This window comes from Molothrus ater, chromosome Z (assembly GCF_012460135.2).
Source record: "Molothrus ater isolate BHLD 08-10-18 breed brown headed cowbird chromosome Z, BPBGC_Mater_1.1, whole genome shotgun sequence".
Taxonomy (NCBI): domain Eukaryota; kingdom Metazoa; phylum Chordata; class Aves; order Passeriformes; family Icteridae; genus Molothrus; species Molothrus ater.
Window position 1 is genome coordinate 67,544,911 of NC_050511.2, and position 27,796 is coordinate 67,572,706.

At 36.7% G+C, this 27,796-nt stretch overlaps 1 long non-coding RNA gene across 1 annotated transcript; it reads left to right on the plus strand.

Annotated features, from left to right (window-relative positions):
* The first annotated feature begins 14,553 nt into the window (after window positions 1-14,553).
* Window positions 14,554-25,783, plus strand: LOC118699551 (uncharacterized). Its single transcript, XR_004982096.1, has 4 exons — window positions 14,554-14,713; window positions 19,721-19,802; window positions 24,210-24,336; window positions 25,490-25,783. It is a non-coding gene; the product is annotated as an uncharacterized LOC118699551 (long non-coding RNA).
* The last annotated feature ends 2,013 nt before the right edge of the window (window positions 25,784-27,796 follow it).

The following is a 27,796-nucleotide window of genomic DNA, read 5'->3' on the forward strand; positions in this document are numbered from 1 at the left end:
ATGAGTTTAAGGAAAAGGGGAAATATGCAATATTCCCTTTGTCTGTATTATTTCTGCTTATCTAATAGGTAAATACAGGAAATTCTTTCTACCCAATGGGGTAATTCTGCCTTCTGGTGAAATTGACTAACACCAATTTAGGTTTCTCGTATTTGAAAAAGCCAAACTCTGTAAAGAGAGAGACATTTTGTAAGGCTTTTGTGCTGATTTGGTGTCTGTCTAAATTTATGTATTTTCTCCATCTATTGTATTTTTTTAGTGTTTGGGGTTTTTTTTGTCGTTTCTTTTTTTTTTTTCCCTACTCCCTGTCTTGAGATTCAGATGTTCCTATTACATCTTGACTAATCCAGTTCCCTGTTAAAACAGCTGAGTGGAGACAGTGATATTTTTATGAACTAAATGGCAGAAAGTTTTGAATCTTTTAGGTAAAAATGCCTGTCTACTTTTGAAAAAGCAAAACTTATTTTCCCTTTTGTACAGGTTTGGATATTCCTCTCTGCTGGGATGTAGGGGAGCCTGAATAAAAGGCCCCAGACCATGGGGAAACTGCATTGAGCTTCCAGCTGCACAATGAATTGCTTCACTTTCCACAGATCACCAAACACTGATAAAATAATACCAGGCCTAAAATTTCAGAATTATTCCATTCCAGCTCAGTGTAATGGTCCCTTTGTGAACAATTCCAGGATTTTTCATTCTCAGCCTAGCAGAAGTGGCCACTGATTTCTCAAACTTTTTTTTTTTTTTCCCAATACCTGTAACCTGATGATTGAAAAAAGCACACTTTAAACCCTTGCAAAACTTCACTTCATAGAGATCTCCGTTGTTATTAGGCTCTGTTAACTGACAGAAATTAGTAGAAATTTATTTGTGAGGTTAATTATGCTTGCAAGGGATTCGTTTCCCTGGTGACACCTCTTCAACCCTCACCAGCCTGAAGGAGGCTGCACAATCCTGGAGAGAAGCTGTGTTCAAATTTTGAATGAGCTGTGCACAGGTACTGCTCCCTCCCACAAAACCCACCTCTCTGGTGTTTAATTTTATATAATTTATGTCATTTTATATCACCACAGGACACAAGGATATGAAAAAACCCAGGGCAGTATTTGCTCTGGTCAATATTTCTCTAATTGTAAGTGAAAGAGTTAATAAAGATTTGCAATACATTATCTTATGTTGCTGTTTTAATTCTGTATTTTAATTTCCATTGACCTCAGATAAAGTTTGGTTTACATGCTCTAGAAGTTAATGTGTTTGTATATATTATTTGGTGTTTACATACTTTCTTGAGCCCATAAGTAGGTATGGAATTTTTTGTATTAACTTTTATATGTACATATATATGGATATATTTTATAAACACCACCTCAGGCAGTACATAATGGCACCCTTTTTCCTATTTCCTAGATCTTGGCTTTGTAATTAACATTTGACAGTTCAAGTCATGAAAAATTTCACTCTATGTTTTTAAAAAAAGATTTGGTATGCATGCCTACAAAACCATTTATGAGCAATGTAAATTTTCATTCAATGCACCAAAGAAAGAGTAAAGGCTGGGAAGTATTTAAGTCAAAGATAAGTGATATTTGCATAGAAGATAAAATGATTGTATTGCATAAATGATTTGGGGGCTTGAATTCAGTGGAAGGTTAATGAAGGTGCAGTCCTGCTTATTTCAGGGCTGCAATGTGAATAAGATTAAATGTGTGGATGTGAATAAAACCTGCGAATTTTAAAGTTAATTAAATAATCAGAAACTGGGCACAGAGGAACAAAATAAAAAAAAAATTCTGATTGTTTCAGTAATTGTCTTGATTTAGAGAAGATAAGCAAGACAGGAAGAGGCTGAGGGAGGTTTAAGATGACCCCAAAATAGTTTTAACTCAGCCAGATTGTAGTTGACTGGCTCTTATGATTTCTTTGTTTCCTTTCTCCTCTCTTTTTTTGTATTTTGAAGATTTTCATTCACAACAAGCAAGTTAAACAAGTCTTCCAGTCCCTTAAAGGGTCTGACCATTGGAATTTCTATTTTTCAATAAAAAATAGAACGCGTGTTTGTGGTATTTGTACTTTTAGCATAGATTTTTAAACTTAATGGATAAACACTTGAAATGTGAGTTCTTGTGACCCTAAAGCATCATCTACATAATTGGAAATCAATTATGTCTTGATATTGAAAGAGAAAGAAACAAACAAAATTTAAAAGATGCTCATTTTATTTACTGTTCAAGTAAAAAACCACATGGATATAAATCACTTGTATTCCAAGATGGATCACTGAATTTTGTTATATCTGTGCTTGTAATTAGAGGGCAGAACAGATGGTGAAGCCTTAGTGTAAAGCAATATGTCTATTGAAGTAGTGCCTCCTGCCAAGTAAGAGTTCCAAACCATGAAATGTCCACTCACCCCGTTTTCAGAAGGAACTGGCACTCTGAGAGACAACTGCTTCTTGAGGAGAAGTTTAAAAAAAAAATTAAAATCCATCCCAAAACCACACAAACAACAACAACAACAACAACAAAACCCACAAAAAACTTCTCAAAAAAAAACCCAAAAACCAAAAGCAAAAACAAAACTAAAACCAACAAAAAAAAAAAACCCAACCAACTCAACCCTCCCCCCACAAAAAAAAAAAAAACAAAAACAAACCCTCAAAAAACACCAACAACCCAGAAAAAGCAAATAGAAGCTTTTTAAATAGTCTGCCAATAAAATCTAAAGTTAGGAATTATTTTCCATAAAAGGAACAAAACCCAACTATATCAAGATTTTCTAGGATAGAATCAGGGGTGGGGCAATGAGAAAAGGCACAATACGTGTGATTTAGCATTAAACAGAGCCGTTTGTGAGCAATGTTCAGGGGTTCTGATTTGCTATTTCTCCTGCATTTAGGGCTGATGGAGGAACTCCTGGTTTTAGGAACAGCTCTCAGCAAAATTTCACCTCAGAGTCTGAAGTCACCTCTGGATCAGAGCAGACACAGAGGGGTCAGAGATGTGTAGAGGGTACACCTAATTTCACCCCATTTATCACATTAACTCTTGTAGACTGGACCTGCTCAGTACACATCAGTCAGCCATTGTCAGGCAAACAATCAACAAGATAGAAAAGGTTCAAGTGCTTCCTCCACTCTCCAAGAGCAAAGAAAAAAGTTTTTTAACAGAAATTTTGCTAGAATTTTCTGAAAATCTATGTCTACTCTCTATGTGTTTTTTTGGGGTTTTTTTTGCTAGTCTTAACAAATGTATGCTCTCTCCCAGAACTTAGATTTTTATATACTTGTTATGTCATGCCATGCCATGTCATGGTATATTTATTTTAATTTAATTTATTAAATCAAATCACATTTTATTTTATTTTATTTTATTTTATTTTATTTTATTTTATTTTATTTTATTTTATTTTATTTTATTTTATTTTATTTTATTTTATTTTATTTTATTTTATTTTATTTTCCTTAGGAAAATAGCATTTGGATGTTTCTGAAAAAGCACAAACAAACAAAACCTCAATCCTGCAGGAAAACCCCATAACAACCTGATTCAACTGACATTTAAATTTGTTTCAGGATATGTTCACAAAGTTTAAAAGGATGCTTTAGGTGTTTAAGTTCAAAATCACAGAGATTGGTTGTGTCATAAGCATCAACAGTTTTGAGTTGGTTCTTTTCTGTCAGAAAATGTAATTGCACTGTTTTATTTCTATATATTCACGCTTACAATAAGCTCTGGAAATTGCAGTTTCATAGAGGATCATGAGTGATTTTCAGGTAAAGTAAAATCTGGTGAAAATGTGCTTATGCACAAAAGAAAGCTTGCACAGCCAGGGACAAGGGGAATGCATTAGATATTGGTGTTAATTTGCCACAGTTCATGTTTCCTGTTTTTCAGAAGGACCTCAGAGACTGAAATGAAATTCACTTGTCATTTTTCATCCAGCTTGGCAGACAGCCTTCTCTTACTTGGTGACACATTTTTGTTTCCCAGGACTCCAGCTTTATTCGTGTGCAGGAGGGGCATGAGACAAATGGGAGAGAAATGAATGTTTGTGTTTAAAGTCTGGGTTGCAGGGGATGAAAGATGGGCTTTTTTCCTAGATATGACAGAATTCCAGCCAAGCTCAAAATTGTAAAACAATTGTATCTCAGGTACTTAAAAGATGTTTGCCTCTGATTCTCCAAATTTAACTTATGACAGTTTTAATTCTGAATAAGGATAGTTTTCTCATGGGTGTTTATAAATAATTTATCTCCTGTTAGTGCTTCTTTTCACAAAAACACAAATATGAAATGATATCCCATTGCTCTCTCACAAAAACCCTGAAATACCTTTGAGAAAACTGCAAATCTGAATTGTAGAAACATCTTTAAGAGGAGATGAAATAAGATCTCTGTGAGTGTTTGAAAAGGCAGAAGCAGACAGAATCTTGCTGATGCATTTAAAAATAGCAAACTAATGCCTCACATGGCTTTTTAAGACGAATTTCCTTCCCTATTTTTCTAGCCTGACATTTGGCAGACAGATAAAAACACTAATTAGGAGTAGGTGTGCATTTGAAATGCTGGATTTCTCACATAGTTTATTTTCATTTTAAATTTCCAGCATTGTTCAAAGACCTGAAAGAAGCAAATTTACTGAAAACAGGGTTTAGGCTACAGACTAAGACTGCTGTCTAAAACCTGTCCATTGCTGTTCAATTAATCTTGGAAATAAAAAAAACCTCATAGAATAGCTTCAATTATGGCTTAGCTTTTTTGGGACCTCAGAGCCCATCTGGTTCCCTCCCTCCTGCCATGGGCAGGGACACTTTTCCATGAGACCAGGTTGCTCCAAGCCTCATCAACATTCCCTCCAGCAAAGGTTTGCAGTCAAGTCTTCATCCAAAACAGGAAACATAAATTAAAAAAATATATATTTAAGCGCCCAAAAGTAGATTATATATATATATATCATATAGCCATTAGAGAGCACAGCACAACGGAAGACTTGCAGGTAGAATCTAATCTGATTGGGGGAAAGGACAAAAACAATATTGTCATATTTTATGAGAGGTTTTTTTGTTTTTTTTTTTAGAAAATCAATATATTCTGCTTCAATTTCTCCCTGGCAGAGTGGGCAGGCCCTGGCACAGGGTGCCCAGAGCAGCTGCGGCTGCCCCTGCAACCCTGGAAGTGCCCAAGGTTGGACAGGGCTTGGAGCAACCTGGGACAGAGGAAAGCATCCCTGCCATGGCAGAGGGAGCTGGAATTTGCAAATAATTAAATGTACAGGACACTACCTCAGAGAGAATTAGGATCCTGAGCTGCTCTGAGTCTCTTTCTTTTTAATTTTCTCCTGCTTCCAATCCAACATTTGCCTGTCCCCAACATATCAAAAGATCTCCTGTGGCAAAAGTGACACCGTAGAGCTGGGCTGGGAGCTGAAGGCCTGTTTATTTTCCTGTTCCCCTCCTGGCAGGAAAGGACTCCATTCAGAGCAGATGGGGGGGTTGTTGAGTGTGTTCACACCTGAGATTCCCTGTCACCAGCGAAAATGTGTGGGGAATTATGCATGTCACCTACTGTGCATCTCATTTCCCTCAGCTGGTTTCAGCTGGGCCTTGTCCTCTCTGCCCTTCCCTTTCACGGACATTAAAACCTTCTTGAGCACATGCTGGGCAGAAAGGGAATTAACCAGCATAAAAACAGCATAAAAAGAACACCAAACCCCTTGATCTGTCAGCGCAGATAACTCACCCTAAGAATTTCTAATGCGAAGAACACCTCCCTTGAAAATTTTCTGTCTGAGGGGATTGCAACTGTCTCGCCTAACCCCACACCAGGGGTGCTTATAATGAACAGTGCTGCTGCTTATGTTTATACAAATTCTTGGCCAGATCTCTCTTCCAATATCTCTGCTGTCGCTGAGGCCTCGTGCCATTAAAGGGCAGCAGGAATTTCTGCTTGCAGGCCAGAAGTCTGAATTTGTCATGATGTCTCTATGACCTCGAGGGAAGTGATTTGGGTTTAAAAACCCCTTGGAGTAACTGCTGCCCTCGATATTGATTTGACCAAGAAAAGGCATTTCCTGCCTGACACAACAAAATCACAGATGATCCTTTAATTCCTCCCAGACTTCATACTCTGAGATACACCAGCTGTCTTTGAGAGATCAACATATTAAACGGTGACCAGAGCAGGATGGATCATTGCCCTGCAGTTCTATCAACCTGGACAGAGAGTTCTAAAAATATTTCAATCTTTCTTTTTTTTTTTTTCCTCCTAAAACTTTTAATTTCATTTTGCTTCTATTTATGTTTGCAGCTTAGCAAAGACTAGATCTTTATCAGTAAGTACATTCAATATATAAAAGGTAGATTTTTTGATGGACCAAAAAAATATTGTCAGGGTATTAATTCTTATTTTTTGCTGTTGCATCCGTGTGATCTCTAGTATTTCTATTTGATACATGATTTTGCATATTTTAACACTTTTCCTATCTGTCAAATGATGCACATAGTTCCTCTAAAATACCCCAGTTAATTATGGTATCCAAAATGATTCAAACATCAATGCATGAAGGTCAAATTCGTATCAAACTTCTGTTTCTAGCAGCTATTTTTTCAAGAACTCAAATTTAATTACTTTGTTTAAAAAACCCTCAAAAAACAAAAAAAAAAAAACCAAACAAAATCAGCAACAACAAAAAACCCAAACCAAACAAAAATAAAAACAACCCCCTCACCACCCAAAACAACAAAGGAAAAGCAAAACAAAAAAACAAACCAAAGCCCTCATTGACACCAATACACTTTAACACAATTTCACTTTTATTTCATGGGACTGCAAAACTGTGCAGATATTTTCTGCTGTTTAGGATTTTGAAAAATCTTTATTTGAATCAAAAGCTATAACCTTTGATTGTCAGCCCATGAAGTCCCTTCAGCAAAATGCTTTTCAAAAATAAGATGAAAAGGCCACTCAACTCTAAAAATGTCTGTGAGAGTCCAAAATGTTGTATTTATTTATACATATTGATGTATTTGATCTTGCTATGAATAGTTCTCATTGTTTGTTGCCTCAAGTTCTTTTCAGGAATTAAAAACTCCTTTTCTGGAAAGGTCATCATTTGGGTCAAAAGGAGTTGGAAGCAGAATTTTCCTCCTAAAGGAGAATCCCCAAGAAGCAGAGTGAATTGAATCTGCATCTGTTGGAGGAAAATACTTTATAGGAACATAAAAAGTTAGATCAATGAATAAATATTCTGAGTAAGACTGTGCCCAAACAATGGGGAATGTAACACCTGCAAGAAGAGAGCTTGATATACATGATTTTCATCATCAATTACACTAATTTTCTTTACAATAGAGTGCTTAAAACGTTGTTACTGAGTTGCTGGGCTGAGCAGAAGCTGTGGTGGCTTGAACTAAGGGCTGTGCATCAGTAAAGTGACAGAACAGAGCCACTGTACTCAGTTTTTACTCAGTTTTTACCACTCAGTCCTTGGACTGGTGCAGGCGAGTCGTGAGGACAAAAAACATTCACTTCACACCACAACCTTGTTCCTCCAGCTGCAGGTTCAGCTCTGCCATCATCCATCATCCCCAGCCCTCATGGCTCAGTTGCTATTATTGTGTTATCAAACAGGCACTTGCTTTTAGTTTCTTTTCTCCTTGCAACAGTGTCAAGATTTTTATCAGGCATCCAAGCCCTGCCAAACAAGAGTTGCGGGCCTAAGATCTTCAGGTGATGTTGCTGTCACAGCACGAAAGGTTTTGTCCTCTAAGCTCACAACAAAAGTAAAGTTATTCACCTTTATAAAACCTAAACACCAGTAAAGTTATTCACCTCTTTAAAACATAAACATCTCTTTAAAACATAAACACCAAAGCTGTTGTGCTTTCCCCAGTGTGGGATCTAATGGAATCCTGGGGTGCCTCAGGAATTGTGGCCAGCAGGTCGAGGGAGGTGATCCTGCTCTTTGGAAGGATATAAAGAGCACAGTTTCCTGTCAAAGCCATGGAAGGAGCTTCCCATAAGAAAATCCACCAGGGTGGCAACTTGGGAAAAGCACAGGAGGGAGGAAATTGTGACAGGAAAGTGCCGATTCCTGGTGGAGGTTGGGTTTATTCAGCACATCCTGAGGATTCCCACTCTGGTAAACTGTGGGAAAGGGAAGCACTGCTCATACACAGATCACCTCAAGTTATGGGAATGGCTCCTGCAACCACCAGTGAGGAACATTCCTGGCATCTTCCGCCAGAGAAGATGATGCTTCTCATGATCCACAGGTGTTAGAAATTCCCCTTTCAGGGTAGGTGCCTGGGCATTCCTACCCAAATCTGAACCTGTCCCTGGAACTCTTGGTCTCATGGGCTGCCCCCACTTTTGATGGATCACAATTGAGGCAATGACTTCAACCACCGATATTAAAAATTGCAAAAATCAAAGGGTGTATCTAAGGGTGGTGAGATGTTTCCTCTCCACTATCTGGGACCACCAACAAAGGGAGAAATGATGAATCTGACTCCATGTTCTTAGAAGGCTAATTTATTATTTTATAATCTATATTATATTAAAGAATACTAAACTAAACTATACTAAAGAATAGAGAAAGGATACACAAAGAAGGCTAAAAAGATACTAAAGAAAACTCATGACTCCTTCCACAGTCCCAACACAGCCTGACTGTGATTGGTGATTAAGTCAAAAACAATTCACAGCAGAAACCAATTAAACAATCAGCTGTTGGTAAAAAATGTCCGAACACATTCCAAAGCAGCAAAACACAAGAGAAGCGAATCAGATAATTATTGTTTTCATTTTTCTCTGAGGCTTCTCATCTTCCCAGGAGAGAAATCCTGGTGAAGGGATTTTTCAGAAAATGTGACGATGACATCTGCCCTTCTACTTTGTTTCTCTTTCTTTCCCTTATATATTTTCTTAAATGATATTTTCACTTTCATATTGTTTCATTTCTACAGATAATAATGACAAAAAAGTCTACACACCTCCTTTTCATTGCAACCAAATTGTTCTGAAATCATCTAGAGAAGGGAACGCTGCCAGGGGGATGCCATCAATGCATCCCAACATCTCCGGGGGCTGCCAGAGCACGGGCCGGGCTCTGCTCGGTGCTGCCAGTGCCAGGATGAGCAGCAGTGGCCATCAAATAAAGGGCAGCGAGGTGCAGGGCAGCAGGAGGGAGAACTTGTGTCCATGGAGGGACAGCAGAGCCCTGGAACAGCTGCCCAGGGAGGGCCTGGAGTGTCCCTGGCTGGAGACATCCCAGCCCCAGCTGCACCTTCCTGGGGGATGGACCAGATCATCTCCAGACATCCCTCCCAGCCCCAAATATCCTGGGATTTCAGGATTCTGGCATTCTGTGGCAGTAAATGCACTAAATGGTGAGCATACAGATACAAGATTTTTTTTTTCTCACCTTTATTTTGCCATGGTAATAAACTCCTGTGGCTCCCTTTCTTTCCTTTTCTTCCCCAAGATTAACAGAAATGCAGCAGTTTGAGGCATAACAGCAGGCCTGGGTGAAATGGATGTGAAAGCACTGATTAAAAAGTAATTTTATTGAGTGCACACTGTGGAAGAACAAGACATTAATTAATTAGACTACCTACTCAATGAGAGATAAGTAACCAAGATCACAATTATCTTTTCATTCCGTGTCTGGACAGTGCTGAGTTACAATGCAAATAAGGAACAATATTAATTAGCAATTGTTAATAAAATTTTGTTCTGATTCTGGTCTCACAATCGTTTCTAGTGCTGTCATGAATAACTTTACCTGAGATTTTCTAAAGCCTTGAGAAAATCTTGTCTAGTACAAAACATGTAATTCCCTTTTTAAATTTATTGGGTGCTTTCAGAGGAGATAAGGAAGCTTTCCAAGTGGAGGCATTCTCCAGAAAGGCATTCACACCCAGAATGTTTCTGGATCCCTTTCTTTTCCCCTAGAAATCCCCAAACTGGCTGTATGGAAAGAAAGGGAATGTCTCTTTCAAGTAAGACAACCACGTGTTACAAATTTTCAGTTTCAGATTCGTGTTACTTCTTTCCTCCTACCAAATGGATGATTTTAAAAAGTGGGTTTTTGACTTTTGCCTGGTTTTGAGGTACAAAATACCAAAATACACTGAATAAATCTGGTTTTGTTTTTTGTTTTTTGTTTTTTTTTTTTTAACTGAGGGAAGAGGAGGAGCACTTTTGCCACATCCCTCTCTCAAATCCCCCATCCTTGAGGACTTGTCCGATAAGAGGAAAGGATGCCAAAGCCAGATTTTTCCTAAGTTCTTGCACTCAATCACAGCCCTGCTGAGGAATACACGCTCCTGGCCTGGGAAATACAGATAACATTTTGTCCAGAGCACACGCTGATTAATTCAGATGTACCTCTCCATCATTAGCTGCTGTAATCTGCTGGTCTGTTGCTCCCAGATGTTCTGCAAAGATGCCCTGTAATTTCTGTGCAAACACCACAAAAACTCGTGTTTCTTGGCAGTGAATTAGCTGAAAAAAAAATCCAATCAACAAGTGACATCCTGTCAGCCAACGTGTCAAAACTCAGATGTGTGCTTAACTCTGAGGGCTTATGAGGAAAAAGAGTCTCCCTCTTTCCAGCAACCCTTGAATATTATCCTCTGTGCAAAGCTAGGAATGCCAAAATGCCATTATTATGAATTTATAGCCATTTCAGTTATATTGTAAATTATATGTCATGTATATGTATATTTATAGGTATATTTATATTTATATTTATATTTATATTTATATTTATATTGACATATACACACATATTTTATACAAAAGATACATATATTTAAATTCAAATGTATAAAATAGATGTAAATATACGTGACAAAATATATTTAATGTTTATATTTTTATTTAAAATATGTCTATCTATTTCAATTATATATACTTCCTTGCCAAATTTTATTTTCACTTTTCACTGAACTAAACCCCCCAAAAATATATGTATATGTATTTAAATTGTATATAATATTATACATTATGTATAAACACAACACATTACACAAATGTGCTATATCTAATGATATATTTATATTTATTATTTCAAATTATAAATTTAAATATAGAACATAAATATAAACATTCAGACTATAAATTTTTCAGGGATGCTTCTGAAGGTCTAAGACTGGGGTGAGGACAAGTCTGTAGCAATATAGGCAGACAATGGAAAATTATCTGTGCTTTTGTTAATAAAAAGAGGCTCAAACTCAGTCATGTTTGGGATTTTGTTGTTTTGTTTTTTTTTTCAGGAGGCATGTTTGATTTTGGTTTTGTTTGTGGGGTATTTTATCTCTCATTTACTTGTTTGTTTGGCTGAGGGATTTTGTTTCTGTTTGTGTGTTTGGTTTGTGGTTTTGCCCTCTGATATTTTTTAAGTAACAATTTGTTTCTGAAATATCCATTAATTTACTATTGGGTAGTCATTGTTTGTGTTATCTGGAGGCAGAAGCAAAATTCACAGTAAAATTTCGGCAAATTTCCTCTGTAGGTTAATGTTTTTTCACTTCTGAGGCTCATAGAGCAACACATAAAAACTAAACAATATTTAGGCATGAGGAAATATATTTTAATACATTTATATGCATAAAAAGAAATAGTTTATTTTCTGTGCTTTTGAATAGTAACTGATATTTGTGGAGCATGTCCAGAGAAGGGAACAGAGCTGGGGAAGGGTCTGGAGCCCCAGGAGAGGCTGAGGAGAAATAAATGAAATACTGCATTGTGCCAAATAGAAAAATACTGAAATTTGTGTGCCAAAAAAAAAAAAAAAAGCTTCACTTTTTTTTTTGTTTCTTCTTTTCTTTATAACATCACAGCTATTGCACCAACTAATTAAGCCTCCTCCCCTTAAGCTTAATTGTTCCTTGCCAACTTTTTATTTTCTTTGTCAAGAAGTGAGAGCTCACCAGCTAAGACTTCTATAAACTTCACAGTTTTAGTTTTTGAAGTAATCTTAAATGTGTTTACAGCTGATTATGGAAAAAGAAAAAAAAAAGAAACAAAAACAAAGGAAAAAATCAAAACACTTTCAGGACTAGTGCCCAAATTCAAGGTGATTAAAAGTAAAGGAATGATTTTTTAATATTTCATCAGCTAAATGTTGTCAAATAGCTGCTCTTATTGTACTTTAGGGAATCACAATTTTATGAGAAAAAGTAGAGGGAGGACTTTCTATTCAAATATTTCCCTTTTTTTTTTTTTTTCCCATACATAGTGAATAGATTCAGTTTATAACCCAAACATTTCAAAGAGCCGTACTTCCAGAACACTCAATTATCCTACGGCTAGCATTTCACCAACACCACCAACTACAGAAACTTCAGATATGTTTCATGGTCTCAAAGGTTATTTCAGCAGATGAAGCCAACAAAACAAAGTGTTTTGGTTTGTTTCCAAAATTGCAGTTCAGTATTTACAGATTACCCAATATACTTTAAAGATGTGAAAATGCTGTGTGATTACAAAGGTTTGAGAGCAATGACATAAATCTGGTAAATGTAAGAAAGATAGATATTCCAATTTACATATATATAATCACATTCCTTTTTATTTTTTTTTCCTTTGTTTTTCTGGGGCAACCACTTTTGTTTAGGCTGCCTTTCTCTGGCTCCCAGTTTAGCTTCAATTTAAACCTAACTTCATTGCTAAGGTGTCAAAATTTGGGTCATTACAGCAACTGCAGGATCCTGTGCGAATTCCTGCCCCTCTACTGGAGGCAAACCGGGACTCCTGATGTAGAGAAATTAAATCAAGCTCAGATGAAGCTTTAATTAAGTGGCCTGAAAGTGTTAGACTTAGTAATAAATAAAACCAGTTCTTCTTACCCACGCTCTGGTACAACTTGGGTACTTTGTAAAGTCTTTGTGGGGTATTAAAGCCACCCTACAAAGCCTTCAGTTCACTTTTAGGAATCAGCTCTGCTTCCTGTTGTACCACCGACAGCTCCAAACAGATAATATAAAATAGATAATATGAAATAGATAATACAAAATACATCCAGGCGGCAGAGGGTTTTAGCCTCCGTGGTTACCCTCTAGGTGTGGTGAGCCAAATTTGTCTCTTTTGGACCTAAATCTCTGTTTCTTCCTAAGACAAGACCCAACAACCAAGGTGAGGACATGGCCAAGGGTTGGATCAATTCAGCCCCAATTCTTACCCAGTCTGAGTGAATTCACTGACAGCCCCAAAAAAACAATGGAACGACGCATAAAAAACATTACTAATTTTTTTTAATTTTTTTTTTTGACACCTTAGATGTGTCAAAGCGTTTGCTACATCCTTTGGAAGAACTGCGGCGGTTTGCAGGGAAATCAAGAATAAAACTTCTCGGCAGCCTCCAGGTGCCCACCAGACCTTCCTTCTCCTCGGCTCTGTTTCACCCTGCGTAAAGCACTCGATTCCACCAGCGCCACTGCTGCTCATCCTTCCTCATCCTTTCCCTGCCAGCTGCCTGGGTGTGTTGGATACTGACTAAATCATCTGCTCAGCTGGGAAAGGACATCATCTGCAAGATTTGCTGCTGCCTCTCTCCCAAATTCAGCCTCCTGCTCCTGGCTGCGCTGACAGAGCGCGTTACCCTCCTGCTGCTTTTCATGGGTTAACTCCAAATTCCTGCCAGCTTGTACATCAAGAGACAGATAGGCATGATGAAACCCTGAAATTTAAAGTTTTTTTACTATACCTGTGCAAGGGGGAGCTCATCTCCTGAAAGAAAAGGCCATTTTTGTGGTAGGATTCACAGCAGAAAAACTGGGAGCTGGATCATGGATTTATGATCTATATTTATGTTCCAAGGTTTGATAGATATTTCTGCTTTAAAATAAAGCCTTACAAAGAAATGAAATTGAAGCACAGGAATATGTATTTCCAAGCAACACCAGAAGAAGCCACTTTAAATGGATGAAAATGTATCATGTCTTTTACTACAATTACTTTTTTTTGTGTGTCTGTTTTCTCCCTGCTGTTGCATTGTGTGTTTGCTAAAGCAGAGTGGTGTACGTAGTTTAAGCCAGGATTTATTTCTTCAGATTAAACTCACATTTTGGTAGTTTTACGTCTTCCTGCATCTGGAAATGATATAAAGCCATTCTTAGTCTCCAATAACGGGAAAAAATGGCTCATTTTTGTAGCTTGCCTAATCCCACAGTATGGGGATGTGTGGCAGATAGCAGGTAAAGACATTTAGCAATGTCTCAGCTCTTTGAGGGAAGCAGAGCTGAATTATCAGATGCCCAGGGACACGACAGGATGTTCACACAGACAGACAGCACTGCAGAAATGCTGTGAGTGTGTGCCTTCAGTGTGTTGTGGTAACCACACTCCCTTACCCATTGTCAGCACCAAAAGTATCTAAAATCACCTGCTGCAACCCAAAAATTCTGAGCGAATTAGCTTTTCCTGGAGGACACGTAACAGAGGAAAAAAAAAATCAGCTTTAGCAAGCAGTGGCATTTGAACATTCAATACATTAAAAATGAAACCTGTAAAAGGGCTTGTGCCAGGAGATACCACCAAGATCTGAACACCACAGTGCTGTGCAGAAAGGAGATAAAGTGGAGAAATGTTTATTCATGCATGAAGGGACTATGATGGCTCAGAGCCTTCTGACACATTATTTTCAGGGCGAGTTTCTAATCCCAGAAGAACTACAGAACTGCAAGCTGAAGAAGACTTCCTGCTCAGCAGGTATATATTTATATTTTTCTTTTATTTTCTTTCTTTTCTTCTTTTTTTTTTTTTTTTTTTTTTTTTTTTTTTTTTTGGGTCACAAGAATAGCAGATAGGTCTAAAATCAAGAAACTGTCCCTTGGAGGACACACTGTTTAGCAGTGCAGCATAGGTAGGTTTCTGCTGATTCCTGTTTTCTTACCTTAAAAATTGCTGTTAGCAGCTAGCTTAATTGAACAAAATGCACTCTTACTAATTTTGCCTGCTGTCCTCTCAATCTGTTTAACATCTCAGCAGGATTAATATCTTCTATATCTGTACGGAAACTGGAACCAGTATTGCTATGGACTGAAAAGTGGCTACTGTGAAGGACATTAGTGTGAAAATAAAAACTTTATTTCAAGGAGGAATTAAATTATGGAAGTTTGGCTATATGTCCATTTAATTTTCTCTATCAGCCATCTATGAGAAATTAACTTTTTTGCCTGCATTTATGGCTGTGGCTGACTTTCTAAGGTGTCTTTTACATTGAATTCAAATTGTACATTTAATGTGATGATGTGCAGAGGTGTAGCCCAAACGTGCAACCTGAGAACTGAAAATTAGGGGTGAGAAAGCACATTCCGCTGATGTATAAAACAGAGAGGACACAGATCTTTTTAGATTTTTGAAACTGCAGCATTTAGGATATGCAATGAACTTTCTGGATGACCCTGCATGAATATATGTTTTTATCTCTTCTACAGATATGGGGTATCACTGCACCACTGATTTATATGAATGTGTAAAGTATATAGAGTGTATAAAAATATATAAAGCATACACAGTCAGAAGGATAGAATCTCCCATACTGGATATCTGCTAAAAGTATTTTGAGAGGAAGTACAAAAGGCCAAACCCCCAATTACAACTGTTTTCATCCTTTTTGGTTTTCATTTTCATACTTTTTGGTTTTACTGCTGCTTTCAACTGGAACTCTGCTGAATTAATACCATTTCATCAGCCTGATTTAGACCTGGAACTCATTCCTAAGCCTAGATTCAGTTGTCTTGACTCAGTCATTTATTTAGAGGTGATGAGAAGAGAAGGCTGGTGCTGCTGCTCTGGTGTCCAGGAGTAACAGCTGGCATTTCCTCCTCTTGAAGGGGTTGCCAGGGACAGAAATACACAGAGCAGAAGACTCAAAAATCTGCCTGAGCAGCTGTCACTGCGATGAGCAGGGTGCAGATACCCAAAACATCCCCTTGGTTTGCCAAAATCCTCTGTGGTTTTGGCACCTCTTCGCTGTAAAACTGGATGGTGGCAGTGACAGCAGCGTCAGGCACCTCTGCAGCCAGGGAGGAAGAGGAAAATTCCTTTTATTTTGGATATCCTGAGGTGCTGCAGGCACCACCGTGCCTCAGTGGCTGGGCTGTTCTTTAATTTAATTTAGTTCCACTGTCAAACCAATATGGAGCAACCAGATTTTCACAGCAGGGTGGCAAGAAAGAGACATGTTAAGGTTCCCATCTCCAGGAGGAGACACTCAAAAGAGAGGTTTAGGAAAAGAGGAGAGGAAAAGAAAAGAAAATCTGAGGGCTGCACAGCTGTTTCTGCATAAAATAAATTACTGTTTGGAAATGTGCCACTCTAGAATCAAGCGCCTGGGTTTTTTTTTCGTTGAGTTGGTTTCTTCCCTCCTGTTTCTAAATTTATGTTGGTGCAGCTTTCATAAAAGAAGTTTTTTGCAAAATCGTGACACCAAAGTTTTGTCATTATCCTTAATGGGGGTAATATTTCTTAAGTGAATTGCAGACAACTCACTCTATTTGCAGACCTCATTTTAGAGTGGGAAGAAATTGCCTCTGCCTTGTTCTCTTCTGAAATGGAAGGGAAAATCTAATCTGGTTGTTTCATAACAGACCAATCATTCCAATGTCCTGATGGCAATGCATGGCCCAGATGGACTCCTCTGCTATTGGATGTGGGCAAACGATCAATTATCTTTTATTTTTGAAGTGCAGGTCGTTAGCCAGGAGTTAATATTGAAACCTCGTAGACAAGGGGTGAGAAAGCTCTGCAGCTTTTCCTTTTTTTGGCTCCTCTGTAAAATGGTTTATGCTGGGTATACAGATGGAAAATAAACTTCTAGGATACATTAGTTTGAAAATACAAGTTTTAAGACAAAGTACAGTTTGTAAATATATAGCCCCCCAAGCACAATGGGACACAAAACCAAATGTAAAGCGCATCCATAAAATAAGCATCCAGAAGAAAAAAAAAATAAACAAAAACTGAAGGTGTTGCTTTGTTTGTATATAACTATTTAAAATAAGTATGTAAAGAGACACTAATTTTAGCAAATAACTATATAAAGTTATATTCTTTGCCCTGTGTTTTTCTGGAGCCCAGAAGGGACAAAAGCACCACAATCACCATGAAAAAGTGAAATATTCCCTGAAGAAATGCAAAAAAAGAAATAAAAAGGTGATCATGGGTGCTGTGAGAGGAGCTATCCAGTGTTCCTGAGCTGGCACCTTTCTCTGGGCAATGCACAGCAAGAGTAAAAGGAAATTAGCAAAATATAATGATGTGTAAGGAACAGGGTGGGGAAAACAACAGAAAACATAATGACACAATATAAACCAGTGACTTTCCAGCATCTGGGATAACATTTTGTATTTTCCAGGTCTGAAAATGCACAGCACAAGAGCGTAGGCCTTCCAGGGGAAGGTGATTATAGAGTGACTTGATACACAAAACTCTCCCCTGAAGAAAGATTGAGAACACATGGCTGGTTTATTTTAAAGAGAAACATAAGAAGAGACACAATAAAAGTATATTCCAGTGATTTGCACAAGAACTACGGGACAGAAGATCAAACACAATCACACCAGCTGTCATCATTTTTCAGTTTTCCATTTCAGGGAGACAGCATCACTGAGAACTGACAAAACAAACAGGTTCTTTTTTTTTTTTTTTAATTTATTTTTTCAAGAGAAAACTTACCTTAAAGACCAGTAAGTTTTGATATTTTAACAGGAAGATACTTTTTCGTACAAAAGTGTAAAGGTAGTCTTTGGACCCAGTGGGGAGCAAGGCTTGGAGGAGGAAAAAAAGCACAAACTGCCCTAAAATGGTCAAAATGGCAAAGCCACACAGGTGCACCACCAGAGGCAAACAGAAATACCAGGATGAATCGAAACCTGATGAATGACAAACAAGTTCACGTGATCACTGGTTTTAATTTTGATATTAATTTTGCTGTTATTACGTGCAAGTGTGCTATGGTATTTTTAATTCTGTTATGATTTTTATTTTAGTTCTTCAGGTGAAAATTTAGGGGCGATTTTATGCAAGCTATCTGTGCTGCAGTTTCTGAAAAATCTTTCCAATGTGTCTCTTTTGAGGCTTTTCAGAATTTGTAAAATGTTTTATGGAACTTGAACAGAACTGGTGTGCAAATCTGAGATGTGCTATTATCCTATTAGGATTTTTGTAAACAAAGAAAGTGTGGGAAAATGTATACCTTTTCATCTGATTTCTAAAGCTTTAGCAGGTGTAGCTTGTTTTTAAAAGAATCCTGCCTAAAATATTCAAAATTCAGAGACTTTCAATGAAATGAGTGATATATAACCCAAGAGAGATCCTCCATTTTTCTCAATAATGCACACATGATCCATTAGTGTAATGAAAATTAAGCTTTTCTGACATCCAGATTCTAATTCTTATTCTCTGCTTTCCCTTATCTGAGACATTTTCAGTTTGCAATTCATTAAAAATGTCACAACAAATTGCTGTGCTGAAATACAAGAACAATAATTAAAAACAAATTTATCCTCAAAAGAGGCAGGTCCATAAGTTGAGGACACAATTTTTTTAAATGCACACTTTGAAGATTAGGAGTAGTTTTATTGCTACTATATATGAGAATAAAATATTTTTGTGGGGTTTTTTTCCTCGACATTTCTAATGATGTTACCAGATTTCAATTAAAATTTAATTTTCAACTCCTTGGTATAATGAATCTTGCATAAAATCTGTTTATATAAACCAGACTACCATGAAGAAATAAAGTGCTTGCTGTTAGTTGCTCATAAAGGATCAATTCCAGGCCATGGGCCTACTTGGAATTGTGTCCCTGACTTTCTCAAAACCTGCCCATTGTACAATACACTCTTCTTCCCTGCTATTCTCATCTTATTTTAATTTTTTAATCCTATTGGTTTTCCTTTGGAAAAATTTACCCCTTTTTTTTTTCAACTAGAATAGAAAAATATGGTTGACTGCACTACCTGATGGCTGTTGCTCTATTCCCAAGACAAAATTCTCTCCAAGTTTATTTGACCAACTAAGACATGAGAATTCACAAAAAAAAAAAAATTATTTTTCTTTAGTTTCCATGGTCTTAGAATCAGTTCCATTCTCTCCCTCTTCATAGCTCTTGTTTTTCAGTTCTGGAATAAAGTAAATCTTACTCCAGACAACTCAAATTTTATATTGATATGAGTGCCATATGCCAAGAAAGAAAGAGTCCTAAAGACGGGGAATTAGTAAACAGAGGGGAAATATACCAAGAAGTACAAGACATAAGAGTCTGATTAAGAAGTTCAAGGGAGAACAAAGAATTTAACATGGAAATATTGATTCAGAATATAAGGCAAATGAAATTATTGCTCTGTAAATTTCATGATAGTAGCTAAAAAGTTCTATTAAATGGTTTAAAGAAATTAGGAATTCTTTAAGGACAATCAAATAGAAAAATAAAGAAAAGGAAGAAAAATAAATGAGATTTTTTTTCTTTACTGTTTTATTAAATGTGCACAAAAAAGCTTAAAAGAGTGAGTTCTGTGTTTAGTTTTCACTTTTCTTTTATTCTTTTGCATTGTTTTTACTCTTTTGCATTGCTTTTTCCACACAGATGAAGGAGAATACCTCTGACTGTGTATCAGGAAAAAGCAGGGGGGAGTCCTTGTAAAACCTACTAACATTAATTATTCAGCATGTGGTCATATTTATTGCAATCATTACCTCCTGTGTTTACAGCCCACGCAGTAACTCCCGATGCTCTTTCTGAAACCAAAGAAACCAGAAACAATCTGCCTGGATTTCTGTCATCTTGAACCAGGTTATGTAATTTCCTTCGAATATTGCAAAGTTATTGATGATTTCACTCCACTTAAATACGGGATTATCATAAAGGCATTAATTTTGTCATTTGGAAATACAAAAAACTGTAGGTAAAATTCATGTTTTAGTCAGCTACCTGATATTCAGGCTACAAGGGTGGACAATTTAACTAGAATATGATACTTTATTGGCAGAAACTGAGGATATTACCATCTTTGCATTCTTCCTGCCTCCCATAAGATGATTACAGGTCACAGCTTTATTTGCACTAGTGGTGATTTGAATTCTAAATCTTTTATATTTGGCTGAAAAGGGGCATCATGGAATAGATTGCATATACGAAAACTTGAACTCAATCTCTCTTTTGTCTCCCCTACTAAATTGTTTGGGTCTTCATTGAACGAGTGATTTGCTTTTTATTCCACACACATTTTGGTTTTGTATCTTCCTGGCAAAAGAAAGATGGAAAGATGGTGTTTTGTGCAGTCTAAGATGAGGAGCTGTGGCATGACTGTCACACCACTTACTAAGCAGAGTAAGCAGGGGAGTAAGTTCATTAGGTCATGAGTAGTTGCTGCTCAACGTTTGGAGGGATAAAATACACTTTCTCCCACACTGTGGGATCGCTCTCCACCGAAATAATCTCATCAGTATGCAGATTATATGCAGATTATCCACACTGTGTTGTCAAGATCCTTGATTGCTTCTTGCTATTGCCGATAAAAATGACTTTTCAGAAACTGAAGAACTGAAGAGGAAACAAGTTGATTTTTCCCCCTCCTTTTTTTGTTTTCTAATTTTTTTTTTCCCCCTTAACATATTTTCTGCACCTGTAGAATCTCTGCCAACTTTGTTATTTTTGAGCATGTTTCGTCCACTTTTCTTTAACTGTTTATTTTTTTCTTTAAAACAACAGACCTAAAAATCTCTGCATTTTGGAATGTTTCTTCTGTACTGAAACTTTAACTATTGATTTATAAGGTGTACCCACATTAACCCTCGCACAAAAAAAAGAGGGTGAGAGCCTCTGACCTTTAATTTAGTGGTTAAGAATACAGAGTTTCTCTGCTACCAGGTGCTTTCCCTTCTTTATCCCCAAAATATTTTCAGGAATACTTTGAAAGGAAGATTTAAGTGTGCTTATGAAAACTTGCCATTCCAGGGAAAGTCTAAAGGAAGTGGCAGAGCTCCTCTGGGATGTTTCTTTATTAAAAATGAATGGGGTACTTTTATATTATTATTATTATTATTATTATTATTATTATTATTATTATTATTATTATTATTATTATTATTACTATTGCCAAAAATGTGCTAACTCTGAAGAGCCTCTCATTTCACAGGGATGAAAGCAACTTGAAACTTGTCACCAAGAGCCAGTCCTTTCCCAGGCGGAAAAAGGACATTTTTATGGAGCCCACCATAAATTTTGACACAGAAAAGGGATATCTTTGGTTGGGAGCTACTTAAAAACACGGAGCAGGAAAAAAAATACAAGTAATTAACAAATAGTTGACAGATTAGTGCAATTTTAACTCCTGAGTGAGAGACGCAAAGGCCACACCACCCCAGCAGCTGAAAGCCCTCAAGGTTTTCACCTCCTGCCCCCACATTTTTCCAGACTTTTTGCCATGTCATAGGGAGAGAATTTATTTCCTTATATCCATGGTTCAACTGACCATCCTTAAGGCACAGCCACTTGCATTTTAAGAAGAAAAATGGGTGGGTTTTTAAAAAAATATTTAAGTGGTCAACACTGATACCAGCCATAGCCACCAAGAGGAATAGAGAGGGTCAGTTCTGTATGGGCAGGGCTTGTAAAAAAACAGATTTAACCCTTCAGGATTATGTTGTATGCCTTTGTTGGTTCTAGTAAATTTGGATTTTTCACTACAGAATCCTCCCTCGAAACTTGGTGTCCTGCACCATTTGTTTTAACAGTGTTTATTTTTGAATGGAAAAAAAAAAAAGGAAGAAAAATTAATTTGAAAAAAGGATCAATGAAACCACTGCTTGTTTTTTTTTTTCTAGAGCTTTCTCCTAGAACAGAAGAAACATTCTGAAATATAGAGATCTTTAGGTCTTTTATTTTAAAGAAAAAAAAAACCCAAACAGTTAAAGAAAAGTGGATGAAACATGCTCAAAAGTAATAAAGTTTGCAGAGATGTTTCAGCAGGTGCCCCGCTGATAAGCTGCAGCTTAAAGTCTTAAAAGGTCATTAGCAATTCATACAAAGACCTATATCTGTGCTGCCTGTACTTTAAAAGGTTGTGTGCAACAAGGCAGAAAAATAAATTATTTCAATCTTCTAAATATTGTTTCTGATAAAACCTTCTGAGACAAAGGAAAAAAAAAAGTTAATTTAGTGCCTGCGGCACCCGGAATGTTCTGTGTCTGCAATTAACTGTGTATTTTACACGGTCATGTGACAGGCTACTTTTAATACAGAGGATCACCAACAACTGCTTTTCTATGGTGGAGGAAACACCTATAGAAAAAAAGCAGGCAGTTTGAATTTCTGATGAAAATGTCTGCAGAGATAGGTTCTGGTATTCTGTTGAGCACGAGCGTGCTTCAAGGATAATTCGGAATAATACAGGTTTTTGTTTAGATAGTCAATGGGTGTAAGAGTCACAAACATCTTACCCAATGCAGGCAAATTATTTGGACATCCTGAACTAGAGGTAGCGCAAAATTAGGGAGAGAAAGGCAGGAATGGAGCCTGAAAATGTGGAAAAGCTGGTCCCATTCCCAGCATGAAACCACCCAGCTTCCAAACGGGGCTTATTGATGCCCTGGCACCTGAGCTCTGATGTGCCATTTTGGCAGCAGAATGGAAAACAAGCTCCTTCCCACCAGAAACATTGCTTTTGTTGGTGGTATCTGAGAGTGGCAGCCATGAAAAGCTTTTGTGCTGGCTCTCCACACCATAATTTGCCATTAAGAAATGAAATTTTGAGTAGACAGCCAGGCTTTGTCAAGCTGATCAGGCAGTGGGCAGAACATTTCCTGTTAGATGGCATAAATTACTGAAATGTTGCCTGGATTAAAATTTAAAAAAAAAAAATTCTTAGTCGCACACTAGTGAGTTTTAAAGAATGAAAATTTGCAACCTTGGCAAAAATGCTTGTCATATTTCATTTAATATGATAATGTGGCTTCATTACTTTTTAATTGAATCACACTTTGCTAAATACTTGACAGCTAAGACTCCTAATTTGATAGGGAGCCATTTCACAATGCAAGAAGTCATAAGTTATCAACTAATTGGAGGAGCTTTCTGAATGCCAAGCATCATATAAATGAAACTCCTAGCCTATTTAACCTGCTCCTCTAATGTAATTTTGTGAACTATGTCCAGAGAATTTAGTAGAGTATGCTGCATTACTGCAGTGATACGGAAAGTAAGATTTCTCCAATGAGAATTCTTATTTTTTAATCTCCTGCCTTTAGTGTTGGTTACACTAGCCTTGAAAAATCATTAAAAATCCACTGTTCCACACAACTTTAAAACTGTATTTGGTGTTTCATTCAGTGAAGCTTCTTTTAATACAAAGGAAGTTATTGTTTAAAACTTGAAAGTGCGTGAACCCAACAACTTTGGTATTTTGGTGGCATTAAACTTCCCACTTGGATTTCTTTCTTTGTCTCTCCCCTTCAATCTGGGCCAGCAAATTATTGTGTTACATCTCTCTGTCCTTTTCCCCAAGTCTGCCTTTCAGCTAAGAGCTCTCCATCTGATTTAACAGTAAAGTAACAAAGTCATTCTTTGAAGTGTGGCTTTTCTTCCAGCTGCAGTTTTAATCCAATTCTTCATATTTGTGACTACACATTAGGCAGGCGTGTCCTTGAGTTGTAGTTTATTAATATAACTAGTATAATGCTGTTTACATTATGTAATATTTCCTCTCCAAGTTGGACCCTAATTAATATTAAGATCTTCCTTTTTAAAGGTATTTACTTGAGTGGTCTGGCTTTTTCCTAAAATGTTAAGTATTTGGTTGTTTGCAGCAGTTCAGGAAAGAATTTAATAGCTTAAGTGCTCATTCATTAAATTAAATTTAAAAGAAAAAAAATCTGCTATGGCTATTAAAGCAGTAAACCCCTGATTGTTCATCTGTGAAAGACAGTTCCAGTCCCATTGCCTTTAATTAGAGTGGATCATTTTCTTCACCTTAAAAAGTCAAAGTCCAATGTACCCCCAGGACATTTTGCTTCATGAAATCAGCAGGCAATCACAGGACAGCAGCACCTGAACTTGTGGTCTAAGCTTTCTCTGTGAAGAGTCAAGATTTCAGATTGATTAAAGCCTTGATTTCCATGGCTAAATGTGACAAAAGTAACAATTTTATCACTCTTTCTACCTAAAAGCTCAATACCTTTTCCCATCTCCTCCATCCTCCAGGTTTTGGCCACATTTCCTCATGAGTTCTGTTCTTTGAATGCCTCTGGATATGAAGGGAAAATGTAAAGATTTGTACCCCTGTTACTCCATTATGGTCCCCTCTTTAGTCTCAGCAAGGACAACGAGGGTAAGTTGAATTTAAAAGGAGCTGAAGCTCCACATTGTAAACATATAGATAATTTATGAAAACATAATAAAGTCATTACCCACCCATCATCAGCAGTCACAAAGTGTTTGGCACCAAGTATTTTGTCTCAAGTTAGATGTAGGTCTAAAGTTTGTCCTTCTACTTGTTCCTGTGACAAAGCAATACAATAGAGTAATGAGATTACTTGCTCTTCCATAAATAATAATGGGAACAAATTTGCTTTTATAAATGCTCTAAATTTCTCTGGTTCCAGAATACTCAACATCAAAGGTTAAAGATAACTCTTAAATTGAATTTTCACTTTGCAATGAAATATAAAAAGATTTTGTACTTGGAAGAGATTCAATGCAGTCCTTAACTGTAAAAGGTTAAGCTATGCAGAAAGGCAACATTTCCTGGTAGCTTTCTTTGGCATGAATTTGTGGAGAAAGAAAATCCAGAAACCACCACAAAACTCTTCTCCACAGCAGAATTTCTTTACTGAGATCTTTATAGATGTGTGTGAGATATTTGGGAATATAAGAACCTGTTACTTCTACCAGGCAAGACTTGTGGTGACACATGAAGCACAGATATTTCCTTTAAATGATGAAAATGCCTTGAAGAACAAACCCCAGAGGAATGCAAACCCACTCCCATCAAATATTCTGTCTATCTTTACACTGCCACATGAAACCATACCTGGGGTGCTGAACATATATTAAAATCAGGTCTTAAAAGAAAATATGTAAGTTTTCTAATATGTAGTTACAGAGGGCTGAAAGTTTTCCTGTCTAAATGAAAGATGTTGAAAGCTGAAATCACATTGTTTGTGATGAAAGCTGATGCATCGGATTAAAGACCAAAAAGCCCCTGCTACAATATCATGAATTTTTAGTAATTTATTTATTATATAGTCTGAAGTAATCTGATACTGGTAAATGTTTGAACTTGGTACAGAGATACTTCATTTTCCAAGGTTTCTCCTAAAACCTGTTTCTCCTTCTGCTGATTGTATTCCTCCTTCCAGCAGACTTTTTTGGGCTGTTAAAAAATAAGACTTCACAACAAAAAATAATTGCCTACTATGGCAATGTTCAACATTTCAGGAGTCAGTCTGTATGCTAATATTTTGGAATTTCATCTATTTTAGCTGAACTGGGAAGAACAAGCTGCAATCTTGTGCTGGATTTCAGAGTATCCACCACAGACTCGTTAAGTGTGACACCATTTCCTTTTAGGAACTGCCTGGTGTGTGACCATCCTGATCCTCAAATACTAAAGACCAACAGCAAATCGAGAAAATTTTTAATTTTATTTTCTTTTTTGATGCATGATATTGGCCTGTGGATAGCAATCAATCGTTTCATTAAAGGGGTGTAAAAACATGGAATGCATCAACATGAATTGACTCAAATTATTTTGGAGCACTGCTCTGTGAAGGGAACTGGGAGTATGAGTTTTATTGGCTGCTTTTTTGTTTGTTTGTTTGGTTTGGTTTTGTTTTTACTCACCTATATTTAATTTTTAACTTAAATTGGGTCCTTTCCTTTCCTTTTTCCTTTTCTTTTTCCTTCCCTTCTTCCTTTCCTTTTTCCTTTTCTTTTTCCTTTCCTTCTTCCTTTCCTTTTTCCTTTTTTTCTTTTTTCTTTTTTTCTTTTTCTTTTTTCCTTTTTATCAAATGACAGCTGAAAGAAATTGTCTTGTAACTTCATTGATATTTTCTGTTAGACAAGGAGATATTTACAGGAGACATCATCTTGGAGATATAATCTAGGTGGCACAAATTTCAGTAGCAATTTTTGAATTTCTGTGGGTGACTGGTGGATCAATACACAATTCACTGTAAGCAGTGTGTGCAATTGTTACTATCTTTAAAAGATCATGCCTTTTAAATAGACATAGATTTTTTTATTTTTGGAAAATATTATGCTCTAGATGTTAATATTTTTTTTAGTTTTTATTTCTTTTTAGAGTTGAAATATGTGGCACACATAAGTTTTAAATAGGCAGGTGTTTAAACCAGCTGGATATGCAGCTGACTGTTAAAAAAAATATATGTTAACTGGAATTATGAATAATTGTGTGCTAATACCTAATCTACTTCCCAAAATTTCCCAAAGTTGCTTTTGAGGCAAACTTCTAGTTCCTTTCAATTCTGATCCTGATTTTTTTTTTACCAATAATGGTGTAGAAAAGAGATAACAGCAGTGCTGGGGATCTTAGGGGGCTTTTCCGACCCAAATGGTTCTGTGAGTCTGTGACCTTATGCTCCTAACCATGAAGGAGGAACTTCTAAACAAAACTAAACTCAACATAAAAATGACTCTGAAGGCAAAAGACTAAATATGACATTTTCCCCCTGTATGTGCAACTACAGAGATGCACAAAATCAGCCAAAACCAATCTTGTATATGATGAGCTCCTAAATCAATGAGAGACAAATGTACAGTAAATCCATAAGTTAATGAGTGATAAGAGTAATCCCTATATAAATGCATATATACATGTTAATATTTGGACATGCATGGAATATTTGGGTGGGTTTATGCTATGGTGAATCTTTGTGGTACTCAGCCTTGCTGGAAAACAGCTGATCCTCCTCAGTTTTTAATATTTAATACTATGGAGAAACTTATATGATTTTATCATTTTTCTATGATTTCAAGGAACTTGAAAGCCATGGAAAAATTGATTTCAAACTATGCCAGCTTCTCCACATGTGTACCTTAAATAATCCCCACTTAATGATTTCTTTGGAAGGTGCCTGTAGCTATTCAATATTTACCTGTTTTTCCTGCCAGGTTTAAGTGTTGTTGAGACCTCAACCTCTGCTGTTAATTATTGAAACAAATGGATTAAATGAAGCTGGCAACTGTGATTAGAACATTAATGCTCATGTTTGCACGAGAATTCAGAATTTGCAGTAACTATAACTTAGTTAAATGTTCAATGAATAGCATGTTAATTACATCACATACTTCTTCTGTGCTGTAAAACTTGAATGCTCATGCAGAGCAATTGAAAGACAAATCTCAGTGCTCTCAAATTATTTTATTTCCTACTGTGTTAAGTTTTTTCCCCCTCTCTTTGTGCACTTTCATTCCCTCTTTCAGTAAAAGGAGTTTATTAATCTCCTACTGATACTTATGAGGTTTGGGGTTTACTACCCTATTTTATTTTTGGTCAATTTTATTTTGGGGCAGTTATGGGGGGAGGTTGGAAAATGAGAGATGGCAAAACAACATTTTGTTACGCAGTGACAGGTGGTTGAGATACACCACAAAACTTTGCTTTTAGGTAGGGAATAATAATACTAAAAATGGAGAAAAAGTAAAGGTAGTCTGAAATATAAATTATTTTCCATTCCTAAATATTTTAAGCATTCCCCTCAGACTTCTCTCTTGGCCATTCACAGTATCGTGCAGCTTTAGCATTGCCTGCCTTTCTTGGTAAACAG